Consider the following 25166-nt stretch of genomic DNA (forward strand, 5'->3'; position numbering starts at 1 on the left):
CTTTACCTTACACATTGTTTACCTTTACATTGTCTTTTTTAACAAATGAGGTAACAATTTACAGCACGTTATAATCCTACATGAGACATCATATCGCTGATCTCCACTAAATATCTGTAGATGCTTAGATTGCTAAGCAGATAGGTGAATATGTTGACAACTAGGTTTAGATTGGCAGATATGCTGATACCTAGGTTTAGAAAGGCATTTATAACGAGATATAAATAGGCAGATATGTTGATAACTAGGAATATGTAGGCAGAGAATGTTGATAACTAGATATAGATAGACAGATATTGATAACTAGGTATAGATAGGCAGATATGTTGATAAATATGCATAAACAGTAAGATATGTTGGTAATTATAGATATAAATAGGAAGATATGTTAGTAATAGATCTATGGACACACAGCGGGACACACACACACACATGTATCTATTCAAATACATAGCTAGATAGATAGATAGCAAGGAAAATGTCGAAACAGACACATTTAGACAAATAAGCAGATATCTAGAGATATACGAAAATTGTCACAAGTAAATAGACTAGTAAATATAATTGTACAGGTCGACGTAAACTAACATATAGATGACAAACTAGAAATATGCAGAGCCAAATACATTTACAAATTACGAGTGAAGTAGAGAGAAAAGAAAAAAATACCAACATGGTATTTCTACCAGCATGGCACAAAAATTGTAAATCATTAAAATAGCTTATTTGTATTGTGTGTTCCACTTTAATTTAGTTTATAAAACAGACACGTGACAGAACTGGTTGGGCACATTTCCTTTCATCTGATTCCTGTGTTCACCCAACAGTAAATCGGTACCTCGGGAGTTATAGCCAACTGTTTTGGGGCTAATTCAGTAAAGTCAGTAATTCGACCTTGGTGGGACCTTGATATAAGCCTAAAATATATATATATATATACACACAGGCTTCCTGTCTCCGACAGGGGGGGAAATTAAATCAGGATGGGTAAGAAGCCTCATACTAGACTTTTGTCTAAGGTAATATTTTCATTAAATCTGGCACTGCTTTCAGTTCTTGATATATTAAGTTGTCTTGATATATTAAGACTTTATAAAGCCACTATGTACTTATGTACAAGTACTTAGTGGCTTTATAAAAATATAAATACTGTACCATGATGTAGTCATAGTATTATTATTATTATTATTATTATTATTATTATTATTATTTTATATACTAAAAAGATTTTTTCCTGTGAGTATATATATATATATATATATATATATATATATATATATATATATATATATATATATATATATATATATATATATATATATATATATATATATATATATATATATATAAGGGATAAATGTGAGGTGAAACATAGAGGCTGCAGAAGGCTTATTGGCCCATACGAGGCATCTCCTATCTAAACACAAAGATTAATCCAGTGTAATTGGCCTGTTATATATATATATATATATATATATATATATATATATATATATATATATATATATATATATTAAATATATATAATATATCTTATATTGTATAATATATAAGAATTTAATATTATAAATTAAAAGGAAAACAAAAGAATTATCCATGTGACTTTATTACTAAAATGTAATATTTATATTTTGTATTTATATAATTACTTATTAATTTATTTAATTTACATGTTTATTCATGCTTGTTAATTAATTGATTTAATTAACTTACTTGAACTTGTTTTTAAAGCAGCGGCTGATGAGTTGGCCCGTCCTCTCCAGTGTTCCCAACGTCACTAAACTGATGTTCTAAATTGCCCGAACTGAACCTAATCGAGGAACCATGAATAGAAAACGGGACATCACTTCAGTCACCCAAGGTACTGTTACTCACGTGGTATCTATAGTCATCACGTTATCTAAGGCGCTGTCACTCACGTGGTATCTATAGTCATCACGTTATCTAAGGCGCTGTCACTCACGTGGTATCTATAGTCATCACGTTATCTAAGGCGCTGTCACTCACGTGGTATCTATAGTCATCACGTTATCTAAGGCGCTGTCACTCACGTGGTATCTATAGTCATCTCGTTATCTAAGGCACTGTCACTCACGTGGTATCTATAGTCATCACGTTATCTAAGGCACTGTCACTCACGTGGTATCTATAGTCATCACGTTATCTAAGGCACTGTCACTCACGTGGTATCTATAGTCATCACGTTATCTGTCCTATCATAAATGTGTCGTGACCTTACCTGGGTCACCACTCTGGTACTCACAGGTTGAGAACAATGTGTGTATGTGTCTTATTGTGGCCTTTGACCCCTATATAATATGGTGGCAGTATTGACCATATACAAGTACACAATACTAAGTTTGGTAACACCAGCTGTATGGCTTTGTGTTGGTCTTGTGTTATTAACCGCGTATGGTTATCTTGAGATGATTTCGGGGCTTTTAGTGTCCCCGCGGTCCGGTCCTCGACCAGGCCTCCACCCCCAGGAAGCAGCCCGTGACAGCTGACTAACACCCAGGTACCTATTTTACTGCTAGGTAACAGGGGCATAGGGTGAAAGAATTGTTTCTCGCCGGCGCCTAGGATCGAACCCAGGACCACAGGATCACAAGTACAGCGTGCTGTCCGCTCGGCCGACCGTCTCCCTGGTTTACTATGGTTACTGACCAACCACCAAGGTATACTGTAGCCATGAACGTGGTTCAAGACTGAAGTAAACTCTGGGTATTCACCAGGAAGCGCGGTGTATCTCTCTAGGTATACATTCACTGTGCACCAGTTGCGGTCAGATTGTTACTTTTATTCTGTTTTTATTTATTTTATTCTGAACTGCAACGAATGACTGGAAAGTATTCAGGTTTTATTTTGCACAACTCCTGTCATACATTCTGCCCAATTCTGAAATAAAATAATACAAATCAATTCAAATAAAACAATCTGGCCACCAGCTGGCGTTGCCAAATTGGTCTCTGAATACAGCCGCGACTCACTTTTTCTGTTGGCGATATTTACAGGGGAAGCTGTGCTACCGATACACACTTCCCAATATCTGTGGAGATTAATCATACACATATCATACAGGGGGCCTCGTAGCCTGGTGGATAGCGCGCAGGATTCGTAATTCTGTGGCGCGGGTTCGATTCCCGCACGAGGCAGAAGCAAATGGGCAAAGTTTCTTTCACCCTGAATGCCCCTGTTACCTAGCAGTAAATAGGTACCTGGGAGTTAGTCAGCTGTCACGGGCTGCTTCCTGGGGGGTGGAGGTCTGGTCGAGGACCGGGCCGCGGGGACACTAAAAAGCCCCGAAATCATCTCAAGATAACCTCAAGATAACCATATACACACACGCACACACTCACCTGTATTCACAATAATAACACACGAGTACACACACACTATTTCCCCCCCATATAGTTCCGTCAACTTGCCTGCTGGCTTACAGTGTGGGACACACAGAAATCACAATTGATGCATCAAATGAACAAAACCCTGGTTTGTGTCTCGGAGAGGCTGCAAGATCCAGTAAGTTCAGTAGAACTTCGGTTTCAACTCCTTTTGACCATGTCGTAGCTCAGTCGATTAAGGCAGCGTCTGGGATGTTCTCGGATGCAGGTTCGAATCCTCGTCACGGCCCTTGTGGATTTGTTTACATTGTGGGTACCAGGTGGTGCCTTTCAAACTCTAAGTCTAGTGGAACTTTTGGTTGAGGAACTTTGAAGGCCATAACAGTACCGTTTGTGGGTGGTTTGTGTGCTTCTGGGGACTCCAGAGATACGAGTTCACTCCCACCCATCACCCTAATATTTTATCATTGATAAATCACGTCGTAGTGATTTCATTGTGTATAATCCTGATAACTGCATTATTGTTGTCCCCACATTCGTTATTTTCTATCGATGTCTTTATAACTGTCGTCACAACATTCCTGTATCCAACAATAATTTTAGTAGTATAGTCGTCACACAAGTCGAGTGTCCTAGCTACTTTTTTTGGGTCCAATGCGTGCAGGTATATTACTTTGTCTTTGGCTTGAGAGTATATATAGATAGGCGCTGGAGATGGCGCAGGCCAGTGAAGCCAGGCGTTCCCTTGTTCGACACACCAATAATACGGGACGCAGGCGTGGAGGGACTTGTCAGAAGAGCTCGCGGCCAAACAAACCCCCACATATGAAGATACACACAAATAGACGCACTCATGTAAACAGATAATCAGAAATAGGGAAACAAATACCCCTCACTTTACATCAAACAGACAAACACAAACCCCCACGTGCAAAAAAAAAAAGCAAATCAGCAAACACAAACGCAGTCAGAATTATACATACATTCACACACACACGGTAACAAAAACAAACAAATATCTGTAAAATGCAGAGTTGATAACAGGATGATTGCGCCAGATGCACCACCATCCAGGGTTCGACTGTGTTTATATATATACATCCAACATTCAACCTCGTGTGTGTAGTGTAGATGATAATGCATTAGGAAACCGGTTCACATTTACATAGCATAAAATTGGCCTAATATTGCCTGATGTAAATGTATATATGTATTGCTTTATTTAAAAGGTTTGTAATTACAGCTCCCTGTGTTTATGAGGTGATCCCATCAGAACTTTCCACTGAATAAAATAATTGTTAAACTCCATCCATACATTAATAAAAATGTATTCGTGTATAATATTCATTTTCACATTCAATTCTGGTCAGATATCCGTTTATTTCTCTTTATGTTAAATCATTAAATCAATTATGAATCATTAAAATCTATTTATGTTACTGTCTATCTCTTCTCGTTCTCCTCTGTACCTCTCTGTCTCTTATCATTCACATCTGTACCTCCCTGTCTCTTATCATTCACCTCTGTACCTCCCTGTCTCTTATCATTCACCTCTGTACCTCCCTGTCTCTTATCATTCACCTCTGTACCCCCCTGTCTCTTATCATTTACCTCTGTACCTCCCTGTCTCTTATCATTCACCTCTGTACCTCCCTGTCTCTTATAGTCCTCTGCACCTCCCTGTCTCTTATCATTCACCTCTGTACCTCCCTGTCTCTTATCATTCACCTCTGTACCGCCCTGTCTCTTATCATTCACCTCTGCACCTCCCTGTCTCTTATCATTCACCTCTGTACGTGCGTGTCTGTCTCTTCCCGTACCGTCGCCCGCGCGTGTGTGAGAGCTGTGTCCGACTAACCACATTTTAATAGGAGTCGTTGTTTACCGTGCTTTGATTATTATTTGCCAGGACCAATTGGCGGCAGAGTAAAGTTTACAGAGGTAATGCGCTCTACCTGTGCTCGCCCGGGGGACCTCGACAGCTAATGTAATTTAAGTGGAGAAGAGAGAGCGACCTCACAAGTCAGTTGATTCTTTATTATATTAGCGTCTAACGTGACTTGCTGTCCGCTTCGGTACTATGATATACTCTTGGATGCTACCAGTTCCTTGAGTGAAGTCTTGGATGCTACCAGTTCCTTGAGTGAAGTCTTGGATGCTACCAGTTCCTTGAGTGAAGTCTTGGATGCTACCAGTTCCTTGAGTGAAGTCTTGGATGCTACCAGTTCCTTGAGTGAACTCTTGGATGCTACCAGTTCCTTGAGTGAAGTCTTGGATGCTACCAGTTCCTTGAGTGAAGTCTTGGATGCTACCAGTTCCTTGAGTGAAGTCTTGGATGCTACCAGTTCCTTGAGTGAACTCTTGGATGCTACCAGTTCCTTGAGTGAAGTCTTGGATGCTACCAGTTCCTTGAGTGAAGTCTTGGATGCTACCAGTTCCTTGAGTGAAGTCTTGGATGCTACCAGTTCCTTGAGTGAACTCTTGGATGCTACCAGTTCCTTGGGTGAACTCTTGGATGCTACCAGTTCCTTGAGTGAAGTCTTGGATGCTACCAGTTCCTTGAGTGAAGTCTTGGATGCTACCAGTTCCTTGAGTGAAGTCTTGGATGCTACCAGTTCCTTGAGTGAAGTCTTGGATGCTACCAGTTCCTTGAGTGAAGTCTTGGATGCTACCAGTTCCTTGAGTGAAGTCTTGGATGCTACCAGTTCCTTGAGTGAAGTCTTGGATGCTACCAGTTCCTTGAGTGAACTCTTGGATGCTACCAGTTCCTTGGGTGAACTCTTGGATGCTACCAGTTCCTTGAGTGAACTCTTGGATGCTACCAGTTCCTTGAGTGAACTCTTGGATGCTACCAGTTCCTTGAGTGAACTCTTGGATGCTACCAGTTCCTTGGGTGAACTCTTGGATGCTACCAGTTCCTTGAGTGAACTCTTGGATGCTACCAGTTCCTTGAGTGAACTCTTGGATGCTACCAGTTCCTTGGGTGAACTCTTGGATGCTACCAGTTCCTTGAGTGAACTCTTGGATGCTACCAGTTCCTTGAGTGAACTCTTGGATGCTACCAGTTCCTTGAGTGAACTCTTGGATGCTACCAGTTCCTTGAGTGAACTCTTGGATGCTACCAGTTCCTTGAGTGAAGTCTTGGATGCTACCAGTTCCTTGAGTGAACTCTTGGATGCTACCAGTTCCTTGGGTGAACTCTTGGATGCTACCAGTTCCTTGAGTGAACTCTTGGATGCTACCAGTTCCTTGGGTGAACTCTTGGATGCTACCAGTTCCTTGAGTGAACTCTTGGATGCTACCAGTTCCTTGGGTGAACTCTTGGATGCTACCAGTTCCTTGAGTGAACTCTTGGATGCTACCAGTTCCTTGGGTGAACTCTTGGATGCTACCAGTTCCTTGAATGAACTCCTGGTTCGCTTCGGTATTTACTCTTGGAGGGTACCAACTTTAATGAACTCTGGGTCCGCCTCGATACACTAATGAGCTACCAACTGGAGACAGTTCCTGTCCCCGACCACAGACCCCGGGGAACATCATCATCGTCTAGAGACAAGTTCAGCATTCAGCTCGGTCCCATCTCGTCCCACCTCCTTGCTCTAGGCGACTTTGTGAGTGAGGAGCAAGTTGTGCACGCGTCAAACTTTAAAGGAACCCGCTCTTGGTGAGGCTCCTGCAGTCTCTGGGACTTGTAGTACAGAGCTTGGAGAAACATTATGACTTTATATTCACAAATCCACAAGGGTCATGACGAGGATTCGAACTTGCGTCAGAGAGCATCCCAGACGCTGCCTTAATCGAGTGCATGGGGGGGAGTTGTGTAAAACCCTGGTTTGTGCTTCGGAGAGGCTGCAGGATCCAATAAGTTCAGTAGGACTTCGGTTTCAACTCCTTTTGACCATGTCGTAGCTCAGTCGATTAAGGCAGCGTCTGGGATGCTCTCGGACGCAGGTTCGAATCCTTGTCACGGCCCTTGTTCATTTGATGCATTACACAATTGTGATTTCTGTGTGTAATGACTTTATATTGTTTCTGTAGATACACCGTGCGATGCTATAAATAAAATGGTGTTGGGTTTGGTGATAGTGATGATGACAATCATCATTATTTGGGTGTCACCGATATTAACACTATTTTTCTGTTTTCAGGGATATTCGTGTGCGGGCCGTTAGCCTCTGACTGGCCTGTTAAGCGGAGCTCATTACTGTCTAAGGCGGATGGGTGAGTATTTATGTACATTTCAGAAAGATTATGTTTGATGTGTTTAACAACTTCTGCGCTGTTAAATCTCTGTTGAAATCATATTTGATTTGTAACTGTGCACTGTGTTAGATAATGTTCCAGTAGTGTGTCACTTAAACACAAGCAGGCAGGCAGGCAAGCAGGCAGGCAGGCAGGCAGGCAGGCAGGCAGGCAGGCAGGCAGGCAAGCAGGCAGGCAGGCAGGCAGGCAGGCAGGCAGGCAGGCAGGCAGGCAGGCAGGCAGCCAGCCAGCCAGCCAGCCAGCCAGCCAGCCAGCCAGCCAGCCAGCTAGCCAGGCAGGCAGCCAGGCAGGCAGGCATCCAGCCAGCCAGCTAGCCAGCTAGCCAGCCAGCCAGCCAGCCTGCCTGCCAGCCAGCCAGCCAGCCAGCCAGCTAGCCACGCAGGCAGGCAGGCAGGCATGCAGGCCGACAGGCAGTACAGACTCGTGTCCTCCCCTAACAGATTCACTAGGGGTAATAATTCCCACAAATATAGTGTCGGTCACTAGAGAGAATGCCGTGCCCTTGACAGTTCCAGTTCATGGCGTTGTTGTTCAGAGTGAAGATACCAGTAGATCAGGTTCATAGCTATGCCGCCGGATATGCCCCAGAATTAAGGGATAGACATTACGAGAAAAGACTATTGGAACTAATCCTCACGTCACTGGAAGACAGCAAGGCTAGGGAAGACATGATTACGACATACAAAATTCTCGGGAGAATTGAATACGAAACAAGAACAAATTGTTTGGGATAGGTGGGACTTGAACAGTGGGACACATATGGAACAGATTATCTAAATGAGCAACAGAGACATTATCAATATAATTATCTCTGACAGAATAGAGAACAAATAGAATGCAATAAAAAGCAAAATGATGGAGTCAGACTCCATACACAGCTTCAAGTGGTGGAGCCAGACTCCATACACAGCTTCAAGTGGTGGAGGGAGACACCATACACAGCTTCAAGTGGTGGAGCCAGACTCCATACACAGCTTCAAGTGATGGAGGCAGACTCCATACACAGCTTCAAGTGATGGAGGCAGACTCCATACACAGCTTCAAGTGGTGGAGTCAGACTCCATACACAGCTTCAAGTGGTGGAGGGAGACACCATACACAGCTTCAAGTGGTGGAGGGAGACTCCATACACAGCTTCAAGTGATGGAGGCAGACTCCATACACAGCTTCAAGTGATGGAGGCAGACTCCATACACAGCTTCAAGTGGTGGAGTCAGACTCCATACACAGCTTCAAGTGGTGGAGTCAGACTCCATACACAGCTTCAAGTGGTGGAGGGAGACTCCATACACAGCGTCAAACGTAGATATGACAGAGCCCAACAGACCGGAGAACCTGTACACTAGTTTATTGAAGGTTGGGAGACGGGGAGGGGGAGACAGGGGGGAGGATATCGCTCAGGTCGACGAGATCATCACCTTCGACACTAAACTTAATGAAATACCCGGAAAGTATTGACCTTTAGCGCCGTCACAGCTGATAACAAAAACAACAGCAACTGCAAAAACCTAGAATTTGTTTTCCAAAATATATATGTATATTATATATTTATATGGAATAAATATGGTGCCAAATGAGCAATGCTCTACATGAGTGAAGGATTATGAGGGATGGGAAGCTATGCCTAGCAGCTCCCATGTTAACATGGGTGAAGAGGGATGTTCCTAGCAGCTCTCAGCCTCCCTGCTGCTACGCCCACCTCTCACTAGGCCTATAGCAAGAGAGAAGAACAGACAGACAGACAGGCAGACAGTGTATGAGAGTGATTGACAATACCTCTGCTTCATCATCTTCAGGCGTCCACACTCACAATAATATCACCAGGGTCCAGACTCACGAAGTAGTTACGCAAGCACTTGCGAACCTATCCCATCTTTTCTCAATCTTTGGCGGCTTTGTTTACAATTATTAAGCAGTTAATGAGCTCCGAAGCACAAGGAGGCTGTTTATAACAATAACAACAGTTGATGGAGAAGTTTTCAATCTTGTAAACTGTTTAATAAATGTAACCAAAGCCGTCAAAGGTTGAAGAAAGATGTACACGTTCGTAAGTACTTCGGTAACAGCTTCGTGAATCTGGCCCCAGGACTCATAACGCCGCTGATGTATAGTTGTGTAAGTTAGGATGAAGGGAAGAGCAGTTATATGGGACGGAAAGTCACAACAGACACAAGTTAGAATAGAAAACTATATGAATAAATAACTCGAGCAGATAACTTGAAAGAGTTGATGTGTGACAGGCTGTGGCGATGGTAATAAGGTGAAGCGCTCCTGTGCCAGGTAAGCTACGGGCTCACCATAGCCCGTGCTACTTGGCACTTGTTCCTCGTAGCTGCATCTATAACAACAACAAGGTCAAGAGAAGGGGGGGGAGGTTAAGTGTGAGGGGTGGAAGGTCAGGACGAGGGACTTACCGGGGCTCGTCGCCACCAAGAGATACAACACCTCAGACAAGGTCCGCCAGAGAGAGAACGTTCCGGGCAAACACAAGTTGAAATTAGCTTGAGGACTTGGTACAATAGGACGACTGGTGACGCTTCCAGCAGGAGCTGCTGGATGGTGGGGGGGGGGCGGTAACACCCAGCAGGAGCTGCAGGATGGTGGGGGGGGCGGTAACACCCAGCAGGAGCTGCTGGATGGTGGGGGGGGGGGCGGTAACACCCAGCAGGAGCTGCAGGATGGTGGGGGGGGGGGCGGTAACACCCAGCAGGAGCTGCAGGATGGTGGGGGGGGGGCGGTAACACCCAGCAGGAGCTGCAGGATGGTGGGGGGGGGGGCGGTAACACCCAGCAGGAGCTGCAGGATGGTGGGGGGGGGCGGTAACACCCAGCAGGAGCTGCAGGATGGTGGGGGGGCGGTAACACCCAGCAGGAGCTGCAGGATGGTGGGGGGGGCGGTAACACCCAGCAGGAGCTGCAGGATGGTGGGGGGGGGGTAACACCCAGCAGGAGCTGCAGGATGGTGGTGGGGGGGGCGGTAACACCCAGCAGGAGCTGCAGGATGGTGGGGGGGGGCGGTAACACCCAGCAGGAGCTGCAGGATGGTGGGGGGGGGCGGTAACACCCAGCTGAAGCTGCAGGATGGTGGGGGGGGGCGGTAACACCCAGCAGGAGCTGCAGGATGGTGGGGGGGGGGGCGGTAACACCCAGCAGGAGCTGCAGGATGGTGGGGGGGGCGGTAACACCCAGCTGAAGCTGCAGGATGGTGGGGGGGGGGCGGTAACACCCAGCAGGAGCTGCAGGATGGTGGGGGGGGGGGCGGTAACACCCAGCTGAAGCTGCAGGATGGTGGGGGGGCGGTAACACCCAGCAGGAGCTGCAGGATGGTGGGGGGGCGGTAACACCCAGCAGGAGCTGCAGGATGGTGGGGGGGGGCGGTAACACCCAGCAGGAGCTGCAGGATGGTGGGGGGGGCAGTAACACCCAGCAGGAGCTGCAGGATGGTGGGGGGGGGGGCGGTAACACCCAGCAGGAGCTGCAGGATGATGATGGGGGGGGGCAGTAACACCCAGCAGGAGCTGCAGGATGGTGGGGGGGGCGGTAACACCCAGCAGGAGCTGCAGGATGGTGGGGGGGGCGGTAACACCCAGCAGGAGCTGCAGGATGGTGGGGGGGGGCGGTAACACCCAGCAGGAGCTGCAGGATGGTGGGGGGGGGCGGTAACACCCAGCTGAAGCTGCAGGATGGTGGGGGGGGCGGTAACACCCAGCAGGAGCTGCAGGATGGTGGGGGGGGGGCAGTAACACCCAGCAGGAGCTGCAGGATGGTGGGGGGGGCGGTAACACCCAGCAGGAGCTGCAGGATGATGATGGGGGGGCGGTAACACCCAGCAGGAGCTGCAGGATGATGATGGGGGGCGGTAACACCCAGCAGGAGCTGCAGGATGATGATGGGGGGGGCGGTAACACCCAGCAGGAGCTGCAGGATGATGATGGGGGGGCGGTAACACCCAGCAGGAGCTGCAGGATGATGATGGGGGGGGGCGGTAACACCCAGCAGGAGCTGCAGGATGATGATGGGGGGGCGGTAACACCCAGCAGGAGCTGCAGGATGATGATGGGGGGGCGGTAACACCCAGCAGGAGCTGCAGGATGATGATGGGGGGGCGGTAACACCCAGCAGGAGCTGCAGGATGATGATGGGGGGGCGGTAACACCCAGCAGGAGCTGCAGGATGGTGGGGGGGGGCGGTAACACCCAGCAGGAGCTGCAGGATGGTGGGGGGGGCGGTAACATACCTGAAAATAACTCTTCAGACCAGGAGAGACATCTTAACAAGAAACTCTAAATATTGTTTAAATATAAACTCTAAATATAAAACCTTAAGGTCTCTAGGAACCTTAATAAGAAATTCAATATTGTAAATTATACATCAAGCACAAGCCACATATGTTCAAACATATTTTGAAAGGTCAGAGCATTACGCCGTGAAATATTTAAAGCAAGTAAAAGCTGTTTTTTGTTTGTTTGTTTTAGATTCCAGCTACTGGGAACCAAAAGTTGTAAGTAGCACGGGCTATGGCGAGCCCGTAGTGGAGTTACTGTCACGGGAGCTGGGCTGTAAGTGCAAGTAAAAGCATATGAAGAAATACATAGCCAATGGCAAAGGTTGCTGACTTTAATCAAATATAAAATTTTAGAGATATATGTTCTTTATATGAAAGGAGAATATTTGTATAATGTGTAACCTACATATATATCATTATGGCTTTGATGTATATATATATATATACAGCTCGGGGTCTCTACGAACACTTATAAACTTCTACGAATGCCCAGAAACCTTCAGGAACCTTCTTTAATAACCAGGAACTTGCACACTTAAGATAATCAATTCTACAACATAACAGTAACGGCAAAACTCACAACATTCAAGAGAGACAACACCGATACATTCCGTGTCAATAAAGTGTAAAAACAACGCCACCTCGTGGACGAGCCTCAACCATGCTGCCCCGAGTCCAAGCCCAGCGTGTCTGGGACTCCCGGCCCCTCGACCTCGAACGCCCGTCGTCTTCGAGCACCGGTCGACCTCGAACGCCCGTCATCCTCGAGCACCCGTCGACCTCGAGGGTGACCTCGAGGTCGATGGGTGACCTCAAGCGCCCCTCGACCTCGAGCGCCCGTCGTCCTCGAGCACCCGTCGTCCTTGAGCACCCGTCGTCCTCGAGCACCCGTTGTCCTTGAGCACCCGTCGTCCTCAAGGGCCCGTCCACCTCGAGCACCCGTCGTCCTCGAGCACCCGTCGTCCTTGAGCACCCGTCGTCCTCAAGGGCCCGTCCACCTCGAGCACCCGTCGTCCTCGAGCACCCGTCGTCCTTGAGCACCCGTCGTCCTCAAGGGCCCGTCCACCTCGAGCACCCTGAGTCCCAGCCCAGCGCCACGACTGGCTGCCTTAACCAATAATTTCCTTATCTTTTCGACGTGCGACCTGTAGCCAGAAGATGAGGAATCAGGCCATTATAAGAGGCGAGGGGGAGCTGCCTCGTTACATATATCTTGTTTATTGACTAATGGGGTCATTATATCTGGCGTATAATGACCGGTGGATTATATTAGGTCACTTTCTATCACTTTAAACGATCGTTGCAGTCGAGGTTACGTCAGAGGCTAACACTCTTAGTCAATCTGGTCGAGTTAATGGTTGTTTGTTGGTATTATATTTTATCAGCACGACCTCTCAAGATAACCTCAAGATAACCTCAAGATAACCTCAAGATAACCTCTTTCATGTTTCAAGATTCCTAAAACGAATATAAATTATTATATATAATGTTCGTGCACGAAATTAACAGCAAACCACACATGTGAAACGTTAGTGAATACTTATTTCAAGCACATATGAATAAGTTCATACATCAACCCATTTCTTCCCTCACGCAGGCGCTTACAAACACAAACGCGCGTGCACACACACACACACACACACACACACACACACACACACACACACACACACACACACACACACACACACACACACACACACAAGTGGTGCCCTGCAGTCCTCAACCCAAAACTAATGCTCAAAGTTCTTTCTGTTCAATGTCATTATTCTACATATATATATAAATGGGAAAGAGCAAAAACGCTTCGACTGTTCGTCATCATCAGCAGCTAGACTGAGTCTAGCTACTGATGATGACTGGAACAGTCGGAAACGTTGTGGCTCCATTTCCTCTTGCAGGTGTCAACATTATGAAAATCAACCGAACGTAGAGGGTTGGGCTTATAGCATTTTCCTCAACTGTTAGAAAGCATTGGATTCTGTCTAAGTTGCTCCTTCTCAAGCCATAAAAAGAGGTTGAAATGCCTGTAGGGTGTACCTCTCTGAAGGAAGCAAAGGGTCATAGTGAGAGGGGAGATATCTCAGAGTGAACAATAACAAGGTGAGTAACACAAGTCTGTAGAAGAACCAATTCTGTTTCTTATAATATACCAACGTTTTGAGAGAGGAGATTGGCTCCTTCATCTCAGTGTTCTCCGTTGATAGAAAATCAATAAGAAAAATGAGAGTAGAAGGCTCATTTGTTCTAGTTCTTCAAGATAATCCGGACGTTAGCCAGTAAGCTGGGGATTTTACTAACATGTGTGTCTGATATTAGATTTGGGGTTATATCTAATTTCAGATTTTTTTATGTTGCAGGAATTCCATCTCCCCTGTATGCTATCCTGCTCTTCATTCATTATCCTCTTATTATAACTTTCAATTTGTCAATTAAACATGTTTTAGAGCACCTCTGTAGTTTGTTTATTATACATGTCAGAAGTGGTGTGTAAAATAGCTACTAAACGTTTAACCCAGTGAGAGATATGCAAAGTTGTATAATGATAAGGACTGGAAAGAAGAGACCACAACAGCAGCATGGAAGATAGGAGAGATAAATTTATGCAACATAAACCAAAAAAGATGTTTGAGTAGACATAACCTCAAATTTAATGCCAGAGGCACACGTAAAACGTCGGCAGCATATGACAATATGGCCAACGTCCGTGTTGCCTTTTAAGAAATTGTACGAAGACGTCTTGAGAGTGACATATTCATCCTGCGTGAAACCCTCGCTTTACTGTCCTGGCATAAAACTCCTATCTTAAAGATACACGAAACTATAAATAGTCAGAGACGGCTTGTTCCTGAACTAGGAAAGGAAAAGATATTATCAAGGGCAGATCGCTAAGCCAGTATAGCTGTATAGCACTTGGAAGGGATAGGAGGACAAGCAGCTGGGATAGTAAGGGGAACGGTACCCAACCACTTGGACCATCGGGGATCGAACGTGGATGCAGCAAGAAGCGAGGCCATCGTTCTTAAGTGGTTGCCTTTGAGCTGGGGAAAGCAGAGCGATGAACAAAGAGTGAGGAACCTGGACCTCGCCCTATTGCAGGAAATAAGTATTAGGGGAACATGACAACGACATGTAAGATTTTAAGGGGAATTTGCGAAATTCCCAGAGAAGAGAGAAACACTTACTTTACTCACATAATTACGCCAGGAAGACTGGGCGTCAGCTCTGTGGGCCTGGCACATTACACTGCCAGTCATTTAATACAACGTCCTAGATTTCTATAATATTAAGAATGAAACCTATGTATAGTATGAGCCTCGACTACCTCCTCCTCTAGCTCATTCCATCACAGCATTAGACTAAACATTTTGACGTAGTAAGTGTACAGCATTTTGAAAGCTTCTCTGTCCACACGAAGGCGTCACAGAAATGTCACTGAGAACTTCTTCAGTCCGAGACTGGAAAATATATGGAATGATATGCATATATACGACCATTGATGGAGTATGCTGCGTCAACATAACCATTGCTAGAGTATGCTAGACCATCATGACCATTGCTGGAGTATGCTGGGCCAACATGACCATTGCTAGAGTATGCTGCGTCAACATGACCATTGCTGGAGTATGCTGGACCATCATGACCATTGCTGGAGTATGCTGGACCAACATGACCATTGCTAGAGTATGCTGCGTCAACATGACCATTGCTGGAGTATGCTGGACCAACATGACCATTGCTAGAGTATGCTGGACCAACATGACCATTGCTAGAGTATGCTGCGTCAACATGACCATTGCTGGAGTATGCTGGACCAACATGACCATTGCTGGAGTATGCTGGACCAACATGACCATTGCTAGAGTATGCTGGACCAACATGGAGCACCTGATCCCAAACTAGTCCAAGAATTGAGGATATTGAGGGAACTATGTTTAACCACACTAAAACGAGAAATAAAGAGGACAAGATACAGATACATAATGTAATAAAAGTCACCGATGAAATAAACAACATCTAGGTTGAAAAGGGAGCCGGTCGGCCGAGCGGACAGCACGCTAGACTTGTGATCCTGTGGTCCTGGGTTCGATCCCAGGCGCCGGCGAGAAACAATGGGCAGAGTTTCTTTCACTCTATGCCCCTGTTACCTAGCAGTAAAATAGGTACCTGGGCGTTAGTCAGCTGCCACGGGCTGCTTCCTGGGGGTGGAGGTCTGGTCAAGGACCGGGCCGCGGGGACACTAAAGCCCCGAAATCATCTCAAGATAACCTCAAGATAGGTCAAGCAGCAGCATAACGAGAGCTAGACACGCTGACGAGCCACAGGGATGAGGAGAAAAATGTTGTCTTAGGGCAGCAAGTAAGTGGAAGGGACTGGAGTGGAAAATAGTAGAGAATACCTCCATTCAGAGCTTTAAAATAAGGTGTATGACAAGACACAGAGGGAACGTGTTCCAGTGTATTAGACGACAGAAGGTTGGGAAGGTGGGTGCCCGGGAGATAAAGCTCGACCCAGCTATCATTGTTAGATTAGTTAAGTGCGGCGCGCACATGGCCGAGCTACGCGTAAAACACTTCGTCATCATGGTAATTAACACTGCATCAGCGACCATTACACTGGGAGAGAACAGCAGTCATGTTGGCATGATGTAATCACGTGACAACATGAAGCTCAGTATAACGCGGCTGTATGCTGCCTGTTCACCCGGCGCGCCTTAACCCATTTGTGCACTCCAAAACAACTAATTGGATTACGCGGCAAAATTAAATGATGTTCTCTTCGTTTTGTGGAATAATTGGAATCTCTGCTACTTTATCAAATGCCTAACACAGAATGCCGGTGCTCTTTTATAAGGGGTTTTGCTTTTTGCACGGTTTTCAGCGCCGTGGAGAGGGGGGACCTGCTGCCTGGGTAACAGCTTTTCCTCCGTATCAACCTGCCCTGGCTTTGTGCCCTGGTGAGGCCACTCCAGACCGACAACCAGAGCGCAACTCCATAGTCTCCTGAGACTGATGGATGCCTACTACTTGCTTTACTGTTATAACAAAATTATGTCTGCGTGACATAATTCTGAAGCCCTAGTCCTTTCAGCTGTCAGTCATCTAAGCACCGCATGTCTGTAATATTTACATTTAAACCTCTGTATGATATCAGCTTTGACTACTTTCTTCTCTAGCTCGTTCTGTGTATTCACAACTCAAGCTAAAATAATAATGAGTTCCGAAAACTTCCTTTTCTTAATCCTAAAATCAAATCGCGATTGGCTTTGGATTATGTTTACTCACTGAACATTTCTTCCATTTCTTCCGCCACCTTATACTCTCCTTGTGGCTTTATTCCCAACCCAAATGTAATCACCTTGCATTTCCTTTGATTAAAATCAAGCAGCCATTTCTCAGAGCATCTGTTTAGTATGACCGGATAAACCTGCAGCATTCTATAATCACAATTTATTCCGATTCGTCTCATCAGTTTTGCATCAGCAAACATTTACATAGAGATAAAGAGTATGAGCCCAAGTTGTGATCCATGAGGCACCTAACCTCTCCTTCTTGTGCTTATATTGTCCCTCACATCTTGCCATTGACCTGTACTCAAGCACACGTGCCAGATACGACTTTCTGTGAACCCGTGTTGAAGCTGTATTATAATGAAACTGAGGGAAAGGGAGAGGGAGAGAGAGAGAGAGAGGGTGGGTGGGAGAGGGAGAGAGAGAGAGAGGGTGGGTGGGAGGGAGAGAGAGAGAGGGTGGGAGGGGGAGAGAGAGAGAGGGTGGGAGGGAGAGGGAGAGAGAGAACAGGGAGACCAATCCACAACACGGGGAGCCATCCCCGGTGCACCTGTGCCGCACAAACGCCGCAGTAAACTACGTCTCACACTCGTCCCAGATAATTATCAGCAGCCTCTCGCACCCCCACATGACCCTCTCGCACCTCTCCCCCCCTCCGCCCCCATATGACCCTCACACACACACACACGACCCAAGCTACACACACGGAAGCTCACACCTGTCGCCGACGCAGCATCCTCTTTCCGCTTCTCAACGCTAAACCAAGATCGAAAAATAGCAACTTTTAGCAATTTTCATCACTAATAATATTCCGGTTACACCAGCATGTTGTTACCATCACTGATAAGGGAAGAGGAGGGCGTACGACACGGAGGGAGAGTGAGGAATGGCGGGTGTTGATGCAGTGGGTGTGGTGAGCAAAACACGACAGGGTGAGGAATAGGTTACTGGAGGACTTGTTGAGGGCGCTGTGGGCGTGCAGATGCCAGATCTGGGGCGACTGAGTGTGGGCGGCCTGGGCTGCGTGGGAGTAATGGACGGAGGGCGCTGCTGATGGTGGAGATGTGCCTTAAGGAGGCTGAGGAGTCGGACCAGTCTGGCCGGAGTGGTGGTGAAGGTGAATAGCAAAGGTGCAGAATGGGATGGCTTGTCGGGACGGAGTCGGGACTCGTGAGTCGGGTGGGATGAGGTGGGTTGGGTGGGAGAAGGAGGAGATTGGTGGTGGGTTGGGTGGGAAGGATTATAACGTGGGTTGAGGTATCGCAAGTCGCGTGAAAGAAAAATAGGGTTAATAAAGGCCAAAAAGCAAGGCGGGGTACATAGTAGGACATACATGTGTTATTTTACACGCTAAAAGAGAGAGAGAGAGAAGCACTAATGTGTTGATGAGAGACGGGGGGAAAGTGCAAGGGATTTGATGGAGAGGCAAGGAGTGGGGAGCGACGAAGAGAAAATGGACGAGGAATAGAAGGAGAGAATAAGAGAGGTTGTTTAGGACACAAGCAAATATTGAGAATTTGAGAGCAGTTGACAAAATGGTTTCCTAAATATAAGGTGAGGTCCTTGTCCCCGTTGTTAGAGTGGATTGATAGTATAGGCGGCCTGGAATATTGTTTGATAATACCGTGAGTAATGAATAAAGTTGGTGTGAGGGGGGGGAGGGGGGACGCAGAGTTGAGAGATGTGAAGGTGAAGGGAGAGAGGGAGAGGCGAGGATATGGGAAGGGAGAGAGGGAGAGGCGAGGACATGGGAAGGAAGAGAGGGAGAGGCGAGGACATGGGAAGGAAGAGAGGGAGAGGCGAGGATATGGGAAGGGGGAGAGAGGGAGAGGCGAGGACATGGGAAGGAAGAGAGGGAGAGGCGAGGACATGGGAAGGGAGAGAGTAGGGAGAGGCGAGGACATGGGAAGGGAGAGAGGGAGAGGCGAGGACATGGGAAGGAAGAGAGGGAGAGGCGAGGATATGGGAAGGGGGAGAGAGGGAGAGGCGAGGACATGGGAAGGAAGAGAGGGAGAGGCGAGGACATGGGAAGGGAGAGAGTAGGGAGAGGCGAGGACATGGGAAGGGAGAGAGGGAGAGGCGAGGACATGGGAAGGAAGAGAGGGAGAGGCGAGGATATGGGAAGGGGGAGAGAGGGAGAGGCGAGGACATGGGAAGGAAGAGAGGGAGAGGCGAGGATATGGGAAGGGGGAGAGAGGGAGAGGCGAGGACACGGGAAGGAAGAGTAGGAAAGGCAAGCTGTAGAAATGAGGGAAGGAAATATAATAGTAAAAATGCTAGATGGGAATCGAGATATATAGGAAATGAGCAATTGTCGAGAGGAGGAAATGAGGAAAGGGGAGATAATAGGATGAAAAGGGAAGAGGTGATGACAGGGACGCTGGAAAGAAGATGGGAAGGAAGGAACAAGGGAGGGAGACGAAGTAAGACAAGGGCGATAGAAGACAGGGAAGTGAAGAGGAGGGGAAGGAGGAGGGACGAGGTAAAGGGGACGGATAAAGAAGGATAAAGTGATATTGGAGATGAGCTTCTGGGAATTTTCCAGTGTGCACAAGATGAAAATCCAATTTAACGGTGTGATGCGAGAGGCGAGTAGCGCCTGTGTCCTGGCCTCTTGTAGCAAGGCAGCGTGTGTGTCCTGGCCTCTTGTAGCAAGGCAGCGTGTGTGTCCTGGCCTCTTGTAGCAAGGCAGCGTGTGTGTCCTGGCCTCTTGTAGCAAGGCAGCGTGTGTGTCCTGGCCTCTTGTAGCAAGGCACCGCCCTCACCATGATGCCAGCAGCTGGTAATACAACCCACGTCTACACGAACGTAAACAAACATGCTCCTCTTACACAATTGTAAACTCTAATATGTTGTGACACTTGAACATGCAAACACTGACCACACACACGCAAACACTAGAAAGGGTACCCAGCGGTGCCCGGGCCTGTCTGTCTACTCTTCCTCTCTTTTTTCAGTGAAACGCTTCTCTCGGGATGAGAGCTGATTGATAAAGATTAAGCCACCCAAAATGTGGCACGGGCATGAATAGCCCGTAAGTGGTGGCCCTTTAGCTGATACTGGAGATCTGTGGAGGTGCGACTGCACCCTGCGTGACGGGAGATGTCTTCCCCATTCCTTTGAAATTACTGAAGGTTTTGATTTCCACCACCTCTCACGTAACCTGATCCAACCGTCACTGTTTAACAAAGAAAACTCATTTTTTTCGGACCCTTTTTGTCTATAGCTTGAATCTATGACCTCTTGTTCTTGATGTTGTGGGTTTCAACAATCCCTCTTGGTAGACTTTGTCGACTCCTGTTACTATTTTGTACGTAGTGATCATATCCCCCCTTTTTCTTCAGTCTTTTAGCTTAGACTACCAGGCTGTGACTCATACGTCAGGCTGCGAGCAGCCGCGTCCAACAGCCTGGTTGATCAGTCCAGCAACCAGGAGGCCTGGTCGACGACCGGGCCGCGGGGACGCTAAGCCCCGGAAGCACCTCAAGGTAACCTCAAGGTAGACATGTTTTTCATCTCTAGCCTCTCCTCGTAAGTTGTTATTCAGGTCCGGCAGCCACTTAGTAGCATGTCTTGGCACCAGTTTATTGAGGTGCTTCTTGAGGTTTGGGCACCTTACAGCTGCTGTGTATTCTTGTTGTGGTCTCACACAAGTTGTGAAGAATTTCTTTAGTATTTTATCACCTATTTATTGGGAAGCAATTCTGAAGCTGGAAAGCGTATCACATGATCCTCTCTTTGTGCTTGATCTGCCCTCACGTCTTTATGTATACTCACCAAGTACACAAAGGTCTGTGTGTGTGTGTGTGTGTGTGTGTGTGTGTGTGTGTGTGTGTGTGTGTGTGTGTGTGTGTGTGTGTGTGTGTGTGTGTGTGTGTGTGTGTGTGTGTGTGTGTGTGTGTGTGTGTGTGTGCGTGTGTGTGCGTGTGTGTGTGTGTGTGTGTGTGTGTGTGTGTGTGTGTGTGTGTGTGTGTGTGTGTGTGTGCGTGTGCGTGTGCGTGTGTGTGTGTGTGTGTGTGTGTGTGTGTGTGTGTGTGTGTGTGTGTGTGTGTGTGTGTGTGTGTGCGTGTGTGTGTGTGTGTGTGTGTGTGTGTGTGTATGTATGTGTGTGTGTACATGCTTGGTGTGTATGTGTACATGCTTGGATTTTTGTTTTAAATACGCAATTGCATTTTTATTTAAGTTAACACAACCGTGTTTATAAGTGGGACATATTGTGTGTACATGTGTGTGTATGGACGGCCACGCCGCGGGGATGCATATGGTCAGCCCGTGTGTATATACTTAAGGACACGCACTGTGTATGAATGGGCACGCCGTGTATATTAGTAGATGTAATATATGTATGAGTATGCATGGCATATGTATTCATGGGGAACAAGTTATGTATGAACAGAGCACACCGTGTATAAGCAGCACGATGCGTGTGTATTCAAAAAGCTTGTTATTTATCCATAACAAATTTATGACTTATTAATGAACCTGTCAAAAAAAGTTGTAATTAAGGATGGTGGTGACAGGGCCTCGGCGCTAACAAGGAAGGACACGAAAAATTATGATCAGCAAAAACTCAAGTCCCTAAAATTTACAGCAACTAATTCAGCCAGGATGTGTACATTATGGGAGGATGTGCACTTTCTGGCGGGATGTGTGCACATTCTGGCGGGATGTGTGCACATTCTGGCGGGATGTGTACACATTCTGGCAGGATGTGTGCACATTCTGGCAGGATGTGTGCACATTCTGGCAGGATGTGTGCACATTCTGGCAGGATGTGTGCACATTCTGGCAGGATGTGTACACATTCTGGCGGGATGTGTGTACATTCTGGCGGGATGTGTACACATTCTGGCAGGATGTGTGCACATTCTGGCGGGATGTGTGTACATTCTGGCAGGATGTGTACACATTCTGGCGGGATGTGTACACATTCTGGCGGGATGTGTACACATTCTGGCAGGATGTGTGCACATTCTGGCAGGATGTGTGCACATTCTGGCAGGATGTGTACACATTCTGGCGGGATGTGTGTACATTCTGGCGGGATGTGTACACATTCTGGCAGGATGTGTGCACATTCTGGCGGGATGTGTGTACATTCTGGCGGGATGTGTACACATTCTGGCAGGATGTGTGCACATTCTGGCGGGATGTGTACACATTCTGGCAGGATGTGTGCACATTCTGACAGGATGTGTGCACATTCTGGCAGGATGTGTGCACATTCTGGCGGGATGTGTGCACATTCTGGCGGGATGTGTGCACATTCTGGCGGGATGTGTGCACATTCTGGCGGGATGTGTGTACATTCTGGCAGGATGTGTGCACATTCTGGCAGGATGTGTGCACATTCTGGCAGGATGTGTACACATTCTGGCAGGATGTGTGCACATTCTGGCAGGATGTGTACACATTCTGGCAGGATGTGTGCACATTCTGGCAGGATGTGTGCACATTCTGGCAGGATGTGTACACATTCTGGCAGGATGTGTACACATTCTGGCAGGATGTGTACACATTCTGGCAGGATGTGTACACATTCTGGCAGGATGTGTACACATTCTGGCAGGATGTGTACACATTCTGGCAGGATGTGTACACATTCTGGCAGGATGTGTGCACATTCTGGCGGGATGTGTACACATTCTGGCAGGATGTGTGCACATTCTGGCAGGATGTGTGCACATTCTGGCAGGATGTGTGCACATTCTGGCGGGATGTGTGCACATTCTGGCGGGATGTGTGTACATTCTGGCAGGATGTGTGCACATTCTGGCAGGATGTGTGCACATTCTGGCAGGATGTGTACACATTCTGGCAGGATGTGTGCACATTCTGGCAGGATGTGTACACATTCTGGCAGGATGTGTGCACATTCTGGCAGGATGTGTGCACATTCTGGCAGGATGTGTACACATTCTGGCAGGATGTGTACACATTCTGGCAGGATGTGTACACATTCTGGCAGGATGTGTACACATTCTGGCAGGATGTGTACACATTCTGGCAGGATGTGTACACATTCTGGCAGGATGTGTACACATTCTGGCAGGATGTGTACACATTCTGGCAGGATGTGTACACATTCTGGCAGGATGTGTACACATTCTGGCAGGATGTGTACACATTCTGGCAGGATGTGTACACATTCTGGCAGGATGTGTACACATTCCTGGCAGAATGAATACATTCATTATAGAAACTATGATGACATTTGTACCACATTTGTTAATATAGGCAGTTTCGAAAATAGTATTAATATTATAATGGTGACATATATTAATATTAATTTGACATTCCCCTTTACAGCAGTAGATTAATAATTTTTGTATTTGTAACTAATAATGTGGCTAATACTAATAATACAAAGATCATACCAATAGTTACAACTATCCCCATCAAGCCTCACGAGACTATCAATAGTATTACGTGTAATTAAATAATCACTTAACATAATTGTGCACATTATGGAACATACACGTCCATGTATTCTTGAAAAGATTCTGTATGACCATTTAAATGTTTAAAACTTCAGTAGGCCACCACATGGCCAAGTTTTAATTGTAACTTAAATTTTCAAAATTTAATAAAATTAAATAAATTAATTTCCATTTACAATATAAACAAAAAATATGATTAAAGAACACCAGAATAGACAATATCACGTTAACTAGTGGGAAATAACACTTAAAGTGTGTGCTCAGAAAAAAAGGCCTAACTTTAAAAGAAAGGTTCTTTACAAGAACATCGAGAGTGCTTCAAGTAAATGCAAAGCTGTGTTATACGATGGGATCTAACTCTCGTTTCTCATGCACACTCACAGGAAAGTGGAGGCTAAACCACGTTTTTTTTCCGGCCACCAAGATGCTTCTGGCCAAGGTTAATTATGAATTTTATGGACGCGAATTATGGATATAAATTTTTAAGCTATTTTGTAAAGCCATTAGTATCGTTTCTCAAAATTATTTGCGCCAATAGTAATTATTATCTGTAGTTACTATGGATGTTGATTATATGCATTAACTGTAATTTGATTATAGATAATCATTATTTATACTATGCATATTTATGTATACAACTTTCTATTAGGTGAACAGTGGCATGAGGTGTAAGGAAATGCGCACATACCTCCAATTCAGCCCGGGAGTCGAACCCTAGCCCACTCGGCTGTTAAGGAATATATTAAACAAATTAGGAGAGAAAGATATTAAAAGTATGACAGGAAGAGAGAAAAAGAGAGAGAGAGAGAGAGAGAGAGAGAGAGAGAGAGAGAGAGAGAGAGAGAGAGAGAGAGAGAGAGAGAGAGAGAGAGAGAGAGAGAGAGAGAGAGAGAGACAGAGAGAGAGAAAGGGGGGGCAGACGCCAGCTTACATAAAGAGAGATTGATAAATTATGAAAAGTGAGGAGGCCGTCTCTCGCGAATTTCTAGGCGACACTTAGAACGGAATTCAAGGGACACTTAGAGGTGGTGCTCAAGTGTCACTCCACCTGAGCCAATATTAGTCTTAACTCGACAGCTCCTGAATGAGACACTTCCCCTGCCCCCCCTTCCCCCCACAACCCCCCCAACCCACACTGCCTCTGACCTTGCTCCTAAATTTATAATTGTAAGCCACATTTCTGCACGATAATATGAACCAAAAGCCGTAAATTAATCCTCTGTATTTTTCCAGTATCTTTAAACAACTGAAAGAATGGGAAGCAATACAGTTATACATTTTATCTATTAAAAATAATAGATTATTTATACATTCTGTACAAAACGCGCGTAAAATAGATTGCCATTGACGTAGAAACAGTTAATAAATATAGTAAACTATTACTACGCTAATGCGGTGCTGCCGTCCTTGTACATTCAAGAACTTATATAAATGGCTTCGAATAAATGAACCAGCACTTTCACTTAATTAATTCCTACTAATATCCTAATGCATCATTAATACAAGTAACACTTTATAGGTACATTAGTAAATTAAACAACTAAT

At 46.1% G+C, this 25166-nt stretch overlaps 1 long non-coding RNA gene across 1 annotated transcript in view; it reads left to right on the plus strand.

Annotated features, from left to right (window-relative positions):
- LOC138353019 (uncharacterized) overlaps positions 1–25166 on the plus strand; it is a 94354-nt gene that overhangs the window by 41619 nt on the left and 27569 nt on the right. Inside the window, exons 3-4 of the long non-coding RNA XR_011223006.1 lie at positions 1732–1861; positions 7493–7565. This is a non-coding gene — a long non-coding RNA (uncharacterized lncRNA). The remainder of the gene's footprint in view (positions 1–1731; positions 1862–7492; positions 7566–25166) is intronic.

This window comes from Procambarus clarkii, chromosome 56 (assembly GCF_040958095.1).
Source record: "Procambarus clarkii isolate CNS0578487 chromosome 56, FALCON_Pclarkii_2.0, whole genome shotgun sequence".
NCBI lineage: Eukaryota > Metazoa > Arthropoda > Malacostraca > Decapoda > Cambaridae > Procambarus > Procambarus clarkii.